The sequence below is a fragment of the Triturus cristatus genome, chromosome 8, assembly GCF_964204655.1.
Source record: "Triturus cristatus chromosome 8, aTriCri1.1, whole genome shotgun sequence".
NCBI lineage: Eukaryota > Metazoa > Chordata > Amphibia > Caudata > Salamandridae > Triturus > Triturus cristatus.
Window position 1 is genome coordinate 1,428,191,939 of NC_140591.1, and position 20,406 is coordinate 1,428,212,344.

Consider the following 20,406-nt stretch of genomic DNA (forward strand, 5'->3'; position numbering starts at 1 on the left):
TGAGCATGTGCAATCTGGGTGAGTGACTACACTAGAACAAAGAAAATGAGCCTTGGTGACGTTGAATGTGTTTGCGTTACACAGTGCTATCTGAAACAGCACACAGAGCTGAGTACTACGCATGGGAGTGTTGGAGAAGCTGCTGCGTGTGTGCCAAGAGTGTGTTTCTGGAGACTGTGTATTGTCTGGTGCAAGACAGATGAGCAAAGAGACTTCCAAAACTGCATGAAGACTGCTGGGATGTATGTAACAGTGCATGTGTGCTAAGGGTTATTTTCAGTTTTAAACATATGGCAACTACCTGTGCCTTTGCTATTTTGAAAGGAAAATCTACCCTGTTGGTTTCAAATGTTTTAGCTTTTGCCTCTCATTTGCGATTTAGTGATTTCTGCTGACTGCTAACCACCACATTTGAGGAAAACAAGCTGTCCCTTTCCTGCAAGTGCATGTTTTACAGAACAACTGCAACACAAATTACATCTTTGGCCACAATTCCTGTGTGCACACAGCCTCATGGTGTGCTTCTAATCAGAAAACAGAATTTGATTGGCAATTTCAAAGCACATTTACTACTGTGGTAGAGCAAGTGATAATTACTGTTCCAGCCTGACACATTTTCCTTGTAGATCACAGAGGCAGAAAAGAGGTCATGTCCTAACAGCTACTTCATACCATGAGCATGTGCAATCTGGGTGAGTGACTACACTAGAGCAAAGGAAATGTGCCTTGGTGACGTTGAATGTGTTTGCGTTACACAGTGCTATCTGAAACAGCACACAGAGACTGTTTTTTGTCTGGTGCAAGAGAAATGCATGAAGACTGCTGGGATGTATGTAACAAGGCATAGTTTCAGCACACCTTTGATTCTGGGGAAGACATACTCCAAAATATCTAACATGTTCAAGACAGATACATATCTTCCACAACATAAAATGTAATTCACAACTTTTAATGTAGAACGAAAATCTACCATGCTAATTTCAAATGTGTTGGCATTTGCCTCTCATTTCTTTCAAAGTGATTTCTGCTAAATCCTAACCATCACAATTAAAAATAAGCTTTCCTTTTCTTTCAGGTGCAAGTCTTACTTTTCAACAGCAACACAAATTAAATCTCTGTCAACAATTCCTCTCTGCACACAGACTCATGGTTTGAGAGTAGGCACAAAATATTATTCCTCATTGTTACCAGTACACCTTAACTTATGGTGAAAACATACTCCATAATATTTTACATATTCAAGACAGTTAAATATCTCCCAAAACACAAAATGTAAATCACAACTTTAAACAAATAATCACAATTTTTTTTAATATCGAAATTATCCACAAACACCCCCTCTCAAACTCTTAACTCACCTTTAAAATTAGTTAGTTGTGAAAGAAATGTGGCAGTCACACAGCAGTTTATCAGACCAGAATCTCTGAGCTGAACACCTCTCTCCTCTCAGCAGAACCAGTTAATGGACACAGTTTCCCTCTCTTTTTTCACACATATACATGTTAACTCCAAATCACATTCCTTCCCACATTTTTTCAAATGGAATCACACTTTTTTATTGGTTGTCATTTTCAACCTTTTTCCAACTGAACCCTTCCCCCAACATAACTTCTGCCTGCTGCCATAGCAACAGGTCATGGAACACTGGTGTGTGCAGAGAGGTCAAAAGTTCAGCACACAATGTTTCAAAACCAAAGAACAAGAGTGCTTGACCTGTCAAACCTCTCAGCAAATCCAAAGTAATGTTCAGTTGCAACACATTTTTCATAACCAATACAAAACATGCTTCTAAAAATGTATACAGACAGCCTAGTTTTAACTTTAAAATAGTTTGAATCAGCCAATCAGTTCTTTTTGTTAAAAAAAAATATGTATGCCTCCTTTTTTCAACTGTCTTTCTTTTCATATTGCCATTCTGCTGAAAGACACATCCTGACTGCATCCAGATCTCCTTGGAAGATGTTCACAGTGTGGATTGTAGGTCACAGCTATGTCGTCTGGAGTGAAAAGTATGCAGTAAAAAGAGGTATGATGAGAGACCTTGCTTTGCCAAATGTAGACATTAAATGGATTGGTCAGAGAGGGTTAAAGTGGCACCAATTAATGCCTTTGGTGAAAACCTTTCTACATCTCCCACAGCCTAACCTTATTATTGTGCACTGTGGTGGAAATGCCCTAGGCACTTTAACTGGGGTAGGTCTGGAAATGCTTGTTAAGGACACCTTTGTGCAATTGATGTCACTTTTTCCACAAACTGCCTTTGTATATTCTAATATATGCCAAAGGCAAAAGTGGAACTGGTCCAACCAACATTGTCCGCAGATTGACAAAGCAAGGAAGCACGTCAACAAATCTATTTCTGCTTTCCTCAGAGACTATGGTATGGGTTCTATATACCACAACAACTTGCGTTACAACATGCAAGACATTTATAGAGGAGATGGTGTACACTTCACTGATGAAGGCAACAGAGTCTTCCTCTTGAACTTAAGACTCTGCATCGGTACTTACTTGTAGGTACTACCAAAAAAAGCACTCAATGAACACAAGGGCTCTTTTTAGAGCCACCTAATATCTAAACACTTCACTGTGATTTTTTTTTATTTTTTTTGTTAAAAGTTTCTTTCGGGTGCGCGCTGGGTGCGCGCACTCGGCGATATTTTTTTAAATAATATAATTCTTTTTTTTTGCCCTACAAGGTCCTACTGTGACCCCCTGCCAATGCCTAGTGGGTCAATATCTCCCACTCTGTCCCCTTTACACGTTCTCCCCCTTTGTTTTTTACTGCCTCAGACTGCGAGAGACAAAATGGCGGCCGGCGCTTCCTGATTTCCATCGATTCGAATGTTTACTGACATCTAACAACCAATCAGATGTGCGCTCGCGCACGGCAGGGTGCGCGCACAGGGCTTGCTCAGTGCGCGCACGCTGCGCGCGTATAGATTTATATATTGATTTAAATGCTATTTTCTCAGGAAATACTGAACAGATTTACACCAAACCTGCAAAAGGCACTTCATGGACCTTATGGCTACCTCTCTGCCAAATTTCAAGTAATTCTGTTCAGCCGTTCGGGCTGTAGCTGCGACTAAAGTCCCTATGGAAAAATCCATGGGGAAAACGTGTTTTGGGAGCCCCCCTTTTTCTCAGCCCCCGCTTGACGAATCACCCCGAGACTTTCAGGGTAGGAGCTGAGCGGAACGCCCCATTAGTTTTGAAAATTTTGCGAGGATTCGTCAACCGGCGCCAAAGTTATTCAAAATAGAATTTTGAGATTTCCTATGGAAACACGGTCCTAACTATAACTACCTACTGGCGACCGCCAGTAGGTAATATATATGTGTATATATATATATATATATATTCACAGAAAAAAACATAGGTTTCAGGCCTGATATAGTTAGGAATTAGCATTTAAAAAACCTTAGAAATTCACTGAAAAAACAATAGGTTTTAGGGGTGTTATAGTTAGCTGGACATTTCACTCGAACAAAACCATTGAAATTCCTCCGATATAGTTAGTTGTACTAACTACATCTCGTGCGCCCGCAATCCACTGCTGATGATGTCACATATTACATCATTCATGACATGGTCAGTGACATCACTGATGACATCTCAAATGACATCACTGATGACATCACTGATGAAATCATCCAGTGAATGTGGTTTGGTTCGTTATTTAAATATGTATTATATATATATAGCAATTTGCATTGAAGAATGAGTGGATATATAAATATAAATATCTGGATGGAGGATTTAGTAGCAGCGTGATTGACTGTTTACTTGACTAATTTATAGTGTCTCACTAAATATATTGGATAGTGACTAAACTGTGAATATCTGTATCACTGTGTAAGTTGTTGTGTAAACTGCTGCACCAGTTGGTTACTAGCTACGTGAAAGTCTATATTATTTATTGATTAGTTAACTGAGTATTTGTATGGGAGAGTGAATGTGTGTGTGGTTCAGTGGGGGGGTGTGACTGTCCAAAGATGTGTGAATAGTTGATTCAGTAGGTATATGAAGTTAAAACTACATGTTATAACAGTTGTTTGGGTGAGTGAATATCTTTATGGGTGTGGTGATGAGCCAATATATGTCTCAATGGTACATGTCCAACAAACTAGGAAAATAAAAGCCAGTGTATGTGTCAGTTGTTGTATATAAATAAGTATATATATGACTCAGTGATTGTATGAGTGACTGTATGGATAACTGTATACATGTAATAGTGTTTTATAACACACTAAGTATGATTTATTATCTATATGAATAGATGAAGTGGTGTTTACATAAGTGTATAGCTAAGTAAAAGTAAGTATGATCCATTGTTTGCATAAGTGAGTAGGATGACTTCATAAGTGATTAGGATGTGTGCTGGTGTGTAATGTCGATATAGGTGTATAAGTGATAGTGTTCTATTGATCATTGACAGCATGTATGAGTGAATCTATAGGTAAGTGATTAGATGTGTGTATAGATCTAGGAATCACTGAGTGGGTGTTTAGAAACTTGTATTGGTGTGTCAATGGTTTTAAATCTGGCACTCTATATTTTACAGTGAGTGATGAAAGGTTATACTAGTGTATGATGAGGTGTATCTGATTGTCACATGGATGATGCCATCAGTGATGTCATTTGAGATGTCATCAGTGATGTCACTGACCATGTCATGAATGATGTAATATGTGACATCATCAGCATTGGATTGCGGGCGCGTGAGATGTAGTTAGTACAACTAACTATATCGGAGGAATTTCAATGGTTTTGTTCGAGTGAAATGTCCAGCTAACTATAACACCCCTAAAACCTATTATTTTTTCAGTGAATTTCTAAGGTTTTTTAAATGCTCATTCCTAACTATATCAGGCCTGAAACCTATGGTGTTTTCTGTGAATTTCAAAGGTTTTTTAAGTGCTAATTCCTAACTATATCAGGCCTCAAACCTATAGATTTTTCACTGAATTTCAAAGGTTTTTTAAATGCTAATTCCTAACTATATCAGGCCTGAAACCTATGGTTTTTTCAGTGAATTTCAAAGGTTTTGTAAATGACAATTTTTAATGTATTAATTGTTATACAGATTTTTTTTATACTGATTTACTACATTTTTTAAACTATTTATTTTCAGATATTTTTTTTTAATTACATTATAATTACATTATACATTACAATACAAAATATACTTTCTCAGAATGAATTACTTTAGCTTTAAATACTTGGCAAATAGGCAACAGACTTTTAAGTACAGTAGTTACAGTTGTTGCAATGGGCAACACAATTTCAAACACAAAGCAACATTGAGCTCAATGTGAATTTCTAGTTAAATGCAATTAGTTACTTCATGGATTACTTTTCTAACCACAGGACTGGATCCTAGATTCAGTCCTTGGACATCTCCTGTAAAAAGTTGAGTAAAAGCGTGTTGGTTACAGTAGTTATTTTTAAGGAATATTATTGTATTTTAAAACTTGACACTTAACATTTTTTTCACATAGAATCACCATCCCCCAGGGCCTGCCCCCAATTTCTTTTTTTTTATAAAAAAAAAAAATCGGGAAGGGGGCCGTGTGGCCCCCCTCCCGAGGCCATAATTTGCCCCGGGGACCCCATCCCCCGGGGCATGGCCCTTTTTTAAAAAAAAATTGTTTTTTGGAGGGGGGCTGCCTTGCCCCCCTCCTGTGGCCCATTTTGGCCCCGGGGACCCCATCCCCCGGGGCCCCTCCTGCGGGAGCCGGCATTGCTTTTCCACACGGGGAGCAGCTAACATGCTGCTCCCCATGTGGAAAAGTAATCTGCTTTGCTTCATTGAAGCAAGAGCAGATTTCCCTGCTCTGGCTTCAATGAAGCAAAGCAGTTTGCAATGGCAGGGTGGGAGCCGCGAGGCTCCTGCCCTGCCATTGCAAACAGCAGTGTCCCGGGGGTGGGCACCCCGGGACACTGCAGGAGCCGTCCCTGGTGGGTGGCGGTCCCCAGGGCCATCATTGGCTCCAGGGCCCCCCCCCCAGTTAATTTAAAGCCCTGGGGGGTGGTGGTCCCCGGTGCTTGAGTGCCCCAGGGAGGTGGCGGTCCTCAGGGCGTGTGGGGGGGTCAAGCCCCCCACACAGGGTTTATTTTTTATTTTTTAAAACAAGCCCCGGGGGGTGGCGGTCCCCGGGGCTGCGGGGGGGCCATGAGCCCCCCCGCATACATTGAAATGAAGGCCCGGGGGGTGGTGGGGGGATTGGGACCCCCACACTTTTTTTTAAATTATTCCCCCGGGATTTGCGCGAATCTCACCGATTTAAAAAAAATAATCTTTTTTAGGCCCTGGGGATCCTTGTGGGACCCCCTGAGCAGGCCTAGGGGATCAGGGTGTTTCTACCCTGCCCCCTTGTCGCGTTTTTCGCCTTTGTTTGTCAGGTTTCTTGTGCCTTGGTTCTACCGAGGCACAAGATGGCTGCCAACACTTCCTGATCTGGAGTGTTGACAGCCAATTAGAATACAGCTCGTGCCCGCCAGGGTGCGCGCTGGGTGCAGGGAGGGTGCGCGGATCCTCCGAGGCCATAGATATCACTAACTTTTTTTACCCTAATTTTCTCAGGAACTACTGAACGGATTTACACCATTTAAGCAAAAGGCACGAGTCTGAACTGAGCAGTTCGGGCTGTAGCTGTGTCAACAGGTCCTATGGGAAAATGCATGAGGAAAATGCGTTTTGGGACCCCCCTTTTTTCTCGGCCCCCACTTGAGAATCACCGTGAAATTTTCAGGATAGGAGCGGACCGGAGCTGTCCAAAAGATTTGAAAATTTCGCGAAGGTTCGCCAATCGGCACCAACGTTATTCCAAATAGAATGTTGCGGATTTCCTATGGAAAATAGGTCCTGACTATATCTACCTACTGGCGACCACCAGTAGGTGATATATATATTACATTAACATGTAGGGTTTAGAGGTGGGTAAGGGAATTGGGTAGTAAGTGTGTTTTTAGGGTTTAGGGGTGGGTAAGGGAATAGGTTGGCAAGGGCCTTTTTAGGGTTAAGGAGTGGATAAGGGTATAGGTTGGTAAGGGTATTTTTAGGGTTTGGGGTGAGTAAGAGTATAGGGTGGTAAGGGTATTTTTAGGATTATCGGGTGGGTAAGGGTGGTAAGTGTGTTTTTAGGATTTAGGGATGGTAAGGGAATAGGGTGGTAGCACTGTTTTAAAAGTGGAGGGGTGGGTAAGGTATATGGTGGTAAAGGTTTTGTTATGGTTTAGGCGAGGGAAGAAGTATTGGTGGCAAAGGTGCTTTAGGGATAAAGGTGGGTAAGAGTATGGGGTAATAAGGAGTTATGAGGGATTAAGGGTGGGTAAGGGAATAGGATGGTATGGTTGAAAAATAAAGTAAGAAAGAAAAGTTGTTTAGAATATTATAAGTCCCCAACAAATCCTACTTAATGGATAACATATCTTCATATTGAAAATGATTTGGGTTTATACCTTTACATAACTTGTGTTGGTAGAATAACATTTTCGGAGGGGTTAGTAAAGTTGTTATGTAGGTTAGTGTACCATTTTAATCCCTAGTGTTGTGATCTTTGTTTGGATGGAATTAGAAAATGAAGTAAAATCCTTGAATTACGTAATGGTAAGCCTACGTAAGAGGGTTCTTGAAATCTGAAGAAACAGTTCACTGTTGTAGGGGTGGAAATTGTGATCAAATTTTGGGAGTCAAAGAAAAGTGTGCATACAGATAAGCAAACATGTATTGCCATGACCTTATTAAACTAAAACTAAAGCCTGTAGCATTATGTTGAGATCTGTCTCTCTCGTTTAAGTAAAATGGGTTTCAATTACAGCACAAATTGTAAATCTGCAATCATAGTGGTTTCCTACAAGTCGTTGCAGATATACTGCTTTTGGAATATCCTAAACATTCCATGTAGAAAAGGTACAGATTTACAGCTTCAGAGAATTCACCAACTTTCCCAGTGATATACGTGGAAACGGGGTAAGGTGCAGGTTTCCAGGCTACTACTGGAAATGTTATATTACATCCTCCCTGGGCTCCCACCTCCCCAATGCAGAATTGTACATCATTTCCATCTCTGACTTGGGGAAACGCAGTAAATGCAAACGTTTCTTTTTTTCTCTCCATGGGGAAAACATTTTTGCCCAAGGAGAAACTCCATCTTCTACACATCCTTCAAGTTTGCGGGTATGATCCGTCTTCCTTCCCACTCTGGCAAGGGAGTTTCTCCAGCCCTTTGCTGGAGAAAACCTCCAACAGTGTCCCGGCAAGGAAAGGGTTGAAACGAAGTTTGTGAATGCCAAGAAACTAGCAATTCTTTGCCGTAGGTTTGCTACTGTGCGTTTCTTCAAATTCGTGGTGGAGTAATTCAAAATAGTATTGCTTTTTACGCTTATCAGATTTCATTCTGTGAAATGGAACATTTGGGCCATATAATCACACTCGTATTTTATCTATGTGATTCTTATGTGTAGCACATCGAGATTGTAAGAGAAAACAGGTCAACAAGCTTCCCGAATTCATCATGAAATACATTATATTAAAAATAATACAGTTCATATAATGCTAAGGAAGGAGGTAGTGGCCGGGTTGCAGAAAAAATACAAAAAAAATAAACTCAAGTCAATCTCATAGTGTAGCATTTGTAACCCATATCTATTCGATAATTAGAAAAATAAAGATATGTTACTTTATTTCATCTAGAACACGTTTTAAGTACCTTGTTAAGGATCTGTACTCCCGAGCACTAGAAGATGCAGATGTCTGCAGATGTCATCATTTACTGTTTTTGCAGTTAGTCTACTCTAAAGCAATGCTGTAGGCACAGACACAATTTATTCTTCCTCCTGTTTCGCTTTGTTGCATTTCACTTTAATTGTATCTCTTGCAGGGTAGCCAAGGGACCTGAACAGAGCATCCCTGGCAGCTCAGACTGGAGACAATTTAGCAGTTTATTTCATAATTGTTTCGAAATGCTGAAAATGTACATATTGTTTAATTGTGTTCTGTTACAAAAATTCAAATTGTTTTGCATTAAGTTTTTACAAAATCTTTGAAATGTGGTCTGCTTAACTTTTTTGCCTCCAAAAACTCCTTTCCTCATGCTTTCATCCTGTAACGTATTATTAACACCGAATTCAGTGTTATACGCGTTTCAAATGCCCGAAAATTGTTCTAACAAACTAACTGCACTGTAATAGATTAATAAAGTATTAATTAAGCACTCAGTCTTTATACAATAAATCATGCAGCAGATCACACCAGTGAGCAGTCAACTAGCCAACCCACCTGGCTGCCCATCATTGATTATATGTCCTTGGAGTAATATCTTTATAGGAATATACTGAGTTAAATATGTCTTCCTAATTGGTTCAAAAAGATGTTTACATTTGCATTTATTTTATATGACAACTTAAGAAGACACTTCTTGTTAGTATGTCCAAATTATGCAATATGGTATGAAGAGCTTGTTGATAACACAGAGACTATTTATTGTTAAAAATTGGATTTTTGATTGAGTGGGGTATGAGCCCTAGTCAAGCAGCAGCCAGGCAAACCCTAAGTTAACCTGTGCTCACCTTCTGGTAGCTTGGCACAGAGAAGTCAGACTTAACTTTAGAGGCAATGTGTACAGTATTTGTGCAACACTTCAAACAGTAAAACAGTGAAAACATCACACAAAAAGATTCCACACAGTTTAGAAAAAATAGAGCTTAATTTAATAAATAAAACAAGATGGAAATGACAAAAATCCAATAAGTAGAACTTGAGATATTGAATTCCGAAGTTTTTAGGTACAAATAGCAACAACAACAAAAAAGCGATGTTTCAGATATATGGTCCCACCGGACCAGGACAAAATCAAATGTTCAGGCTAATGGAACGCAGATTAGGACCCAGTAAGGGCTGCTGAACCAAAGTACTTTACTCATGGTTGCAGAGCTCTTACGTGGATCCGTGTCAAAGATGCATTGTGCAGTCAACTCGATGCTTCGGTTCCGAGGTGTAGAGAGGCTAGTGTGCAAAGTCCTGATGCTTCATGTTGAGGATCCTGTTGACGGGGCTTGCAATTTGAAGTCCGGTGTCAAGGATGTGAGCTGCAGCAGGAGCAATGATCCCCCTTGTGATGAGCACTCATAACTAATCGCCCATCTTCTCCAGATAAAGTACAAAGCAAACCCTGCATTTTCCCCAAATTATTCACCACAGTGGAGCAATAACTGCTTTTCAAACTTTCTCTTTTGTGTGGTATGGATCTACTGTGTATGTTCCTAGTCAAAACCAACAATTCTCATATTCTAAAGCTCACAAAAACAATCAGTCTTTCAAACACAAATTTGCAGATTGTGGGTAGAATGAAAATAATAATTCATACAGTTTCATACATGAAAGGACACCAGAACTGAAATGCAGTTCAATTATTCAGAGCACTTTTTTTTTTAAACATACTTTATTGGTGACCGCTGTATGCCATGTACTTCCAAAATATAAGCGTTCAAATACAGTCTTTTGTTTTTCTCCCACCATATACATCCCCATGCATTTGTACATAGCAATCTGGTTTCTCATATCTTGCGTTAGAGGGGAGTCGTACAAAGGGCATTGATAGTCTGTTCCCTTTTCCTAACCACTAATGTACAGGCAGTGTCGTATACATAATTCAAAATAGTGCATTTTTTAGGTTCAACTAATGACAATAGAAAAATCCCCCAACTATTCCCCCTCCCACTCTCCTATCCCACCCTAACCCTCTCCTCGAACTGCCACTTTGATCATGATAGCAGGGAGTCACTATATGAGCGTCTTCTCAAGGGTACCATGTACAGGCCAGAATCACATCATCTCTGTTCCACGGGCCGTACAGGCACGGATGGACTCACACCCTTTGCTTTACAGTGACGTGGTATCTTGTGTGGGGGCCAGGTCCAGTGCTTCCAGTGCAATCAGCGTGGCCTCCCAGTCTAGGGAGATGTGTTGCTTCCTCAGCCCTCTCTCCTCCTCCCTCCGGAGAGCCGCACCCTCCGCCCTTCCCCATTGGAGCACGTCAGCCTGCCACACCGTGACCACCGGGCATCTGGGGGACTTCCACCTCATAGTAATCACCCTAATTACTAAGATGAGGGCAAGCTCCACAAACCTTAGCCGCACCTTCTGCACTTTGGAGCGCCTGCGAAGGCCCACCAGGCAAGTCAGGGCGTCGTCTGGGACCGGTAGTTATGTCACTGTAGCTAGGGGGTGTCGCACCCCCTCCCAGTAGCCCTGCAGTCGAGGACAGGACCATAGCATGTGGATGAAGCCTGCCTCATCTCCTCTACATGTGGGGCAGCTATGGGGGGAGTCCGGGAACATACGGTGTATTCACTTTGGCGTTAGGTACGATCTATGCAACACTATGGCCTGTATGAATTTAAGCCGTGCATTACGCAACACTTTTTTGGGATGCTCCAGAATACATTGCCATGCGTGGTCTGTAATCTCCACCCGGAGTCCGTCGCTCCCTAAGGGAGGTAAGAGCGATTACTGCATGTGCCCGTAACTCCAGTGTATCACCAACGCACTAGATGTCCTCCAGGTCCCATGTAGTATAGGAGGTGTAATAGGGTGTGCTGTGGGTGTTCAGTCCCCTGTGGGGCCCAAGTGGCTCTAATGTAGTGCGTGATAGTGGCATGTAGTAGAGAGAGGCGTGGTGGCGCCCCAGTGGCCTGCAAGAAGGAATCATGGTCCATCAGTGTGTTATCCCCAAAAAAGGCTCCCACCTCTTCTATCCCGCTGTCCGTCCAAGCCTGGATTCTAGTCCGTGTGAGTCTCCCTTATGGTGTGAGCATGCCTAATAAAGGTAAATTCCCAGCATATGGGGTTGCCACAGATGTATAAGCCAAGGCCTTCTTCCAACATAGCAGGGCAGTCCACAGTAGGGGGGGCAATCGGGTGAAACACGGGCCCTCGGCAAAAACAGGTTGTGTAGTTCACCTCTTCCAGCCTCTGCGGTGTGAACCCAATCTCGCCTAAGTTCCTCCCCGCGGTCCAATATGACAGCCACTGGAGTTGGCTAGCGTAGTAGTGACCTCGGAAGTCGGGGATCCCCAGGCCGCCACTCTGCATCCCCAGCTGAAGCTTCCGATGATTTATCCGTCTTATCTGTATCCGTCTCCGAATTCACAAAATAGTATAGCAGACGAGGCAGCATCACCATCTTAGTGATGGTAACCCACCCCATTACTGAGAGGGGCAAAGAAGATCAGCAGCCCACACTGGCCTGGAGCCCCGTTATTGCCCTTTAGATATTACCTTCTATCTGGTCCTCCTGCGTGCTATAAACATGAATACCGAGGTATTTAAAGGTAGTGGGAGCCACCGAAAAGGAGTAAGTGCCAAATTGTAAATGAGTAATGTGTACTGTTTTTTGGAAAAAGTAACTGGTCGATTTGTCGGGGTTTATGGCCAGACCCGATAGACGTTCAAAAATAGCAAATATATCCGGGAGGGGGGTCACATCATCCGTGAGGTCTCGCAAGTATAAAAGCATGTCGTCTGCATAGATAGATAGTAAATGGTACACACCATCGATGCAGATACCAAGCTGGGCCGCCGATCTTTGAAGAGCCAGGGCCAACGGTTCTAATGCCAGCACAAACAACAAGGGGGACAGAGGACATCCCTGTCTTGTGCCACGATGGATACTATATGCATCAGAGATACAGCAGCCCGTGCGGGCCCTGGCCGTCGGGGACGTGTACAATAAGCGGACCCATTTTAAATATGTGTCCGGAAACCCAAAGCGTCGCAACGTTGCAAACATGAAATCCCATGATAGGGAATCAAATGCCTGCCTAAGGTCCAGTGCAATACATCCGGCTTGGCGGTGGGCCTTTGGGGTAGCCGCCATTTCTGCGTGCAACCGTCTAGTGTTAAGTGAAGTGCTTGGTTTGGAAGAAAACCGCACTGATCACTGTGGATAAGTGCGGGGAGGTGCGGTTGTATGCGGTTGGCGAGGGCCTTACTCAGTATTTTGTATTCAGTGGCTAACATAGAGAGGGGTCTATAATTTGACATGTCCAAACCGTCCCGGCTTGGGTATAGACATGACCAGTGCCTGCATCGTACAATCCGGTAATCGGCCTGTCTCCAGGCCCGTCTTATAGACGGTCTCTAGGGTAGGCACCAAGGACTCCGCGTATGTAAGGTAGAACTCAACAGGGAGTCCGTCCAAACCCGGTGTTTTATTACGATTTAAACCTTTAATCGCGGCACGGATCTCCTGTTGAGTAATTGGACCGTCTATGTTTTTCTGTACTTCCTCCGAGAGGGTCGGGAAGGGGAGGTCTTGAAAGAAGTCGGCAATGAGAGAGCCGTCCACCAAGGGGGGGGGGTGCATAGAGTTTTTCCAAGTGATCACGAAAGGCAGTATTTATTTCGGCTTGTGTGTAGACTACATGGCCCGCCATAGTGCGTATACTAGATATGATTGGCGGGTCGGGTCTGTCTCTAACCATGCGGGCAAGCAGGGTACCAGCCCTGTCTGTCTCCACATGTTTACGCTGCAGGAATGCTCTGTAGTCTATTGTCCACAACGTCTCCAGGTGTTTCCGCGTGGTCTATGTGAGTGGATTGTAACCGTTCTCGCTTGGCAGGGTCTAATACCACCTCCCTCTCCAGGACGTGTAACCTGCTCTCATTATCCCGCAGCCTCTGGTGGGTTTCTTGTCGAGCCCCCACCAACTGTCCTATCGTCGCCCCTCTGATCACTACCTTCAGCGCATCCCATTCAACCAGGCGTGATGTCGCAGTGTTCCAATTTTCGGCTAGGTAATTGGCAATGGTGTTGGAGAGTGTCGCGCGAAATGGGGCGTCTTTGAGCAGGTGTGGGTGCAATTTCCAGGTAGGCACCGGAGTAGGTATCATGCCCCATTGAAGTATGAGCTCTAGGGGACTATGGTCGGAAAAGGCCTTAGCCAAATATGTGGAGCTGTGTAACTTCGCGAGAAGTGAACTGGAACAGAGGAACCTGTCGAGTCTGGTATGAAGGCCATGCACAGGGGAATAGAAGGAGTATTCCTTATGTGTTGGGTAGAGACAGCGCCACGCGTCCGAGAGTGTCCACCCACTTGCCCATGTAGTGAATTGGTCCGCGATCTTACCAGCGGTTGTACCGTGCAGAGGGGGATGTGATCTATTCAGGCCAACATCCAGCACCGCATTCCAATCCCTTCCCAGCACCCATGGAATCCCGTCCCAGTCAGCCAAGACCCCACTCAGCCTACCTAGAAAACGGTCTTGATCAAAATTAGGGGCAAAGATATTCCCAAGGACCACCAGAGAGCCATCAAGTGTGCCCTTCACCAGTATGTACCGTCCCTGATCATCTATCGGGCGTTCAAGTGCAACAAAGGGAACCCCATGTCGTACCCAGATTGTCGCCCCTCTAGCGAAAGCGGAATAATCAGTGGAATAGATGGTACCCCTCCATTTTTCCCTAATTTTCTGCGTTTCGGAGTCAGTGAGGTGAGACTCTTGAAGGAATGCTATTTGTGTCTTACGTCTGAGGAGGAATGCGTGTATGCGATGTCTTTTCTGTATTGCCCCCAGGCCCCTCACGCTCCATGTAAGCAAGTTGTACGACCCTATTATGGCAGCAGTCCCCGTCATGGTCCCATGCAGATGCAGAGCTCAACTCCGCGTGACACTAGCGAGGCAGTACTGACCAGGATTCCCTTTTCCCCAACAACTTGAACAAAACTTGGCACAACGCCTAAACCGTGCTGGGCCCAACAATGGTGCACAAATGGTACATAACAAATAACGGTGCATACGCCATGAGGGAGGTAGCCAACCCTATATCCAAACATGGTCCTCAAATGGCCTAAGACTCAATGGCTCGACGGTACCCTGTCTCCCGGGGGGGGGGAAGTGTACTGCAGGGTAGGTGGGGCGCTAACATCAGCATAGTTAGAATAACATTATATATCACATAGTACCCCAGCAAACATCTTAAGCTCTAGGTGGCACACAACATTGTGAATACGGTGGCAGAGCCTACGGCCACCAACTTCCCCCACAATAACTGGCCCCGTCAGTATACCAATTCACACAGTGAGCCGTATAGCAAAGTCACTAGTAGGAGTCTCAAGTGTCGGTGCCCCAGCTTCTCACCATATTCATCAATCAGGTCATCTGCTGCTCTCGGTGTGATGGTGGGGAAGAGTATGATACTATGGTCAGAGTCTGAATGAACCGTACTATCCTCTGAGTCCGTGGCAGTCTTGTTCAAATCTTCGCGGAAGGAGCCGGCCCCTGTCAGCGCCCCTTCCTGGTCCCTCCGCTGCTGTTCTCGTGAGGGTCCCGCTCCGCCTTTCCCTCGGTTAGCGCCCTGTGTTCTCCTAGAGGTCCGCTTCGGCAGCATTTCCGAATCCTGGGAGGAGCCCTCCGGGAGAGCAGCTTGGCTAGAACCGATGCACTTGACCTCCATCCACTCTTCCACGTCTGCCGGGCTTTCGAAGAAATGGGTCTTCTTGTCATGCATCACCTTCAGTCGGGCGGGATATAGGAGGGCATACTTGAGTTGTGCAGCCTGTAGCTTTTTCTTTACCGCCTGATAGGAAGACCTCTGTCTTTGTACCATCACAGTGTAGTCCGGGTATAGAGAGACACGGTGGTTTTCGTACTGGATTAGCGTCTGTTCTCTAGCCTTCTGCAAGAGCATGTCGCGGTCTCTGTAATTGAGTATTTTGACAATCAGAGGTCGGGGCGGCGCTCCAGGTCTGGGTTGTCCTGCCGGTATTCTGTGCACCCTTTCAACGCAGAAGTAGGAAGAGAGTCCCTCCTGGGCCACATGTTCCCGGAACCATGTTTCCATGAAGTCAGCCGCCCTACTCCCCTCACAGCATTCCGGCAGGCCTATAACGCGGATGTTGTTGCGTCGGTTTCTGCCCTCCGCATCATCCACTCGGTCCATGAGCGAGGTAACCTGCTGCTGGAGCTGCTGCAGGGAGGAGGAGTGGTCCGCCACCGTAGGGACGAGGTCCGCAAGGGATTGGCCATGGTCTTTAACTGTATCAGCCAGTTTGGCATGGTCCGCCTTCAACGATGTCAATCCCGTAGTCAGCGTACCCATTTGCAGCTCCCTTGCGGCCCTTGAGTCCCGTATCTCCTGCAGGATGAGGTCCAGTTTATCTGGCGTGCCCTCCGTGTGGTCAATCAGGGTTGTCCCCTGCGAGGTGGGTCCGCTAGCCCGGTCTGGTATTATGGAGGGGGGGTCGGTACTCTGCTGTCCCTCTACTGCCTGAGTCCGGTTCCTCCCCATTGCCCAGCGATACCACCTGGCCTCCTGGCAGGGCATCCCCGCAGTTGGTCCTATAGGGGTTACAATCCCGCTCCTAGGATTAGTTCTGCATGACTATACACTTCAAGTATGGACCAGTGGGGGGGTAGTCCTTCCTCTAGAGTGTGCAGGGCCCCAGCCAGGCAGCGGGGCACAGCGCCAGCGGATATCAACTCCCTCAGCAGAGTAATAAAGCACAGTGGCTCCTAGGGCCAACCGAATCACCATCCACTCGCCCCTCCCTCCTCACAGGTCTCCCCACTTCAAACTCGTGTCTCCAACAGTGGTTTCCAGTCGGGTCTCCGGGGCTTCATGAGTGTCCCTCAATCCTTTGCACCACGTGAGAGGGGCCTCCAGTGGTTATGGTCTCGGGGGGGAATGAGGGGGGAGCAGAGCAGCCAGCCCCCAAGTCGCAGACGGGGCTCGGGCAATTTCCGCAGTGCTAGTCAGCTAGGCAGCCTTGTCCGTGGCGCTTCACCCTCCACCACCAGCCCGACTCTGCTACCGGGGCCAATGGCAGGAAAAGTCTCAAATCGTCCCAGTCGCGGCTCCAGCAGGCCCCGCACACTCAGACCTGGGGGGGGTCACACATATAGAGGAGCAGGGCCGAGCGGCCTTCCAGCCCGCAGCATCCGGTCCCAACGCACTCCTCAGTACCTCGCCTCCTCTCCTGCTCTGCCCCCGGCCACTCACCAGCAGATCTTTTCTCCTCCGTGGAGCCCGCCGTCGCCCGGCAGGTCACCCGGGTCCTCGGCAGCCACTCCGTGCCTCAAAGAGGGGGTCGGCGCTCGGAGCAGGGATCCAGGAAGAGGAGCCACCGCTCCTCGGGTTATAGCGAGGCCCGGTCCAGTAGCCCCGCCCGCTGGCGCACTCCACAATCCAGCTCCCGGCTCCCTCCGTCGTCACATGACAGGTAGGCCCAAGGTCGCACCAGCCACTCGGTCACTCCCCAGCAGCCTACGAGCCTCCAACACCACCACCGGGGACTAAGGGCATCCACACCAGCAAGCCCCCATCAAATGTAGCCGTGAACACGGCGTATAAATGCAAATTCCCCCCCCGGGAGGGTCCGGAGCTCTACTGAGCCACGACCGCCATCGTCGGCGGCTAGCCACGCCCCCCCATTTTTCAGAGCACTTAATATGGCAGTTCTTCCTCGGATGCCCTCCAACAGCAATGTTGTCAGTGTCACAACATGCTTCTGCCATAGGAGAGGGATACTGATTTAATCATCTGGAAATGTATGTTGGAGTGTTAAGAGAAATTCAGAACTCCTTTCACGCCAATCTTAGATTTTCCAGTGTTACAAGTGTTCCTGATCAAAGCTCACCCAATGTTAAAGAAAAAAGCTTTCTCCGATCGAGGACTTCGAGCTCATGCCTGGCTGCAGGCTCCTATCACTAGCACGAAATCTTGTAGTGCAAGAACACTGCAGCATGCTGAAGAAATCAGGTTAAAGCATTCATACAGCCTTTTTGTTATAGAAAGATAGATCATTAAGGGACGTCAAAAGTCAGAGAAAAGCAGCTTCATGTTCCATCCTAGTGAGGACCCGCTCCAGTAGCTGGTGAAATTCTGAAGCCCACACAGAATCTACATTTTAGGTTTTCTTTTTAAGTTCCTCAAATCTGCGAAAAAAGATCATCAAAGTCATTGTCTTCAGAGGCAGTTGTGTTCGCTCCTACGGACGATGCTGGCAAAGTATCAGGCATAGATGGTAACTTTGGAAGCACAAAGTTGCCATAGTTTCCGGAGGCCCCAGCAGAAGGCTTTGTAAACTGTTCTGGCTTCGTTCCAGGGCCAGCATCCTGAGACTCGTATGTTGGGGGATTGCTTGGGATCTGTGGCACGCTTCCTCACATCTGAGGTGGATGGAAGTTACCAAAGGGCGGGTAGATACCCACCGCTGGTCAGTGCTTAATTTGTAAAATATGAAGTCCAGGTGCTCAAATGTTTGTCAGAGGCCACACTCACTTCCCCCAGCTCCACCCACTTCCTCTATTTGCTCCACTCACATCCTCTACTGGCACTGCTTAAAGCCAGATGTAATACCTCTGTGCAATTCTTGGGGGTGTCAAGGCTGGAACAATATCTTTAATGCACCCACCCTGCTCACTGCCCAATTTGTGTAATGTGTGTGCAATCCCTGGTTCTCGCAGGTGTGCAAACAAAACTGTTTTTTTCTGAGTTTGTACTGGTGACCCTTGAACCAGAAGGACATTGACTCAGCAGCTCAGCCTTCAAGGCACCTACACTGAGTCAGAACACAGTTTGAACAGAGCGTCAAATGCACCTACACCTGCGTTTCATGCAGAAAAAGGGTCACCGCAGTACAACATTGGAGAAGATTGTACCTCAACAATCAGATTCTAACATACCATAAAATGTGCATTTGTAGCGCACACGTTCGCCCTAGAGAAAGCCTCTTGGCGCTACTGGCCGGCATTTGATGTTTATTGATACCCAACTCAATGATACTGATTTCTTTTGATCTTTTTTAAGTTGTCATAGTGAGAAGTGAACTTGTTCAGGGGCATTAGAGTGATTTACACAAGTACCAGATTACATTCCACAAGGTCTGGTTTTTTGGGCAGGGAAGATTAAGTGATTTGTCCAGAATCACAAAATGAGCCAATGCTGGACTCAAACCTGGTTCCCCAGTTCCAATCTAGGCAGCTCAGGCCCTTTGGCCCCATCTCCTCAGAAAGATGAAAGTCTGAGAGGACACAGAGAGAACATGAATTTCAACACAGGCCCCTGCAATGGATGCGCAAGTCCAGGGGGCCACTAGGTCCAGCTATAACTCAACTGACTCTGAAAGAGCCGCCTTTATCTTCAACATTCTTAGAGCCCTGAAGTACCCAGAAAGGAGACATGCAGCGCACTGTAAAACTCCCACACAGATAAATAATAAATACCTCGCCCCAGACTACCCCGTCCTAACTGTTCAGCTGCTGATCGCAGTGGTCCAGGCCCCCTCACAGCACGGATCACCTTTGACTTCAAATAACCCAGTTTAACCAGTTGTGCTTCTTCCCCAAACAACCATTTCTGCAGCAGCCTCCAGCTGGGCCATTATAAGGCTTGTGTGCTCTTATCCCGAAACACGTTTAGCCCATATTTTTAAGAATGTTTTAAACATTTTGGCATCTTGTTTTTCCTCTGTAATTACTTTCCCCTTCTATGAGTTTGCTGCTGGACAAGCCCACCTCAGCGCCGAAAAGCCCTGACTGGACTTGCTGCTCCAGATACTGGGAGAGCTTCTGGAACAGCACCTGCAATGCAGGTTCATCACACCCAACAAAACCACAAAATACATAAATGGTTAAACATAATATTGCAAGGCATGATCTGACATGAGAATGATGCACCTCAGAGATTGTCAGTAAGTTTCCAAGTCAAGATAACTTGTGCCGATTTCGCTTGACTTAGGATGCGTTCCAACAATATAATAAAAAAAATAACTAGGGATGATGTTTATATTTTAAGATGACAACATACTTGTGTTCAAACTATTACTTGAAAGTTAAAGCAGAAGACAGGATTTGAAACCACTGAGTAGCAACCAGCAATTGACGTCCTCAAATAAAGTGAGGTAAAGCCACAGCTCCAGTAATCCTAAGTAGGCACCGTGGCATGCACCCATTTCATGCCTACTTTTGTCAGTCTCATTCTATTTCAAGGTTTAAGATTGCTATGTGTGACATTTTCATTATTTCAGTGTAACTATGAGTGACATTCAACAAATATGAGTGACACTTTCTCACAAGCAAAATGAAGTGCATGGAAATAGCTAAATATTAGAAATTACAGCCTTTTGTTAATGGGAAGCACTAAAATATCTGGGAACTGCTCAAAACCCCTGGAATAGAAGGTAAAGATGCTGATACCAACAAGATAACTGTTGAGAGCACCAAATATCACATTGTAGCAGTCAGAAATGTGATAGCAATTGTGCTAAACGATTGCAAAGGGCTGCAGAGTGTGCAAGGTGAAGCTAGTCTGAAGGATAAACTGTGGAGACAGCTGAGGGTAGGGCCTGTGCATTAAAGCATGATGTGAGTAGGATGTTCATTATCCACATATGGAC

The 20,406-nt window shown here is 45.5% G+C and overlaps 1 protein-coding gene and 1 pseudogene across 1 annotated transcript in view; one reads left to right on the forward strand and one right to left on the reverse strand.

Moving 5' to 3' along the window:
• Positions 1 to 20,406, forward strand: part of DLG2 (discs large MAGUK scaffold protein 2) — a 4,361,751-nt gene that overhangs the window by 522,370 nt on the left and 3,818,975 nt on the right. The gene's annotated exons all lie outside the window — the stretch shown is intronic.
• Positions 17,917 to 20,406, reverse strand: part of LOC146805878 (IST1 homolog pseudogene) — a 44,756-nt pseudogene continuing 42,266 nt past the window's right edge.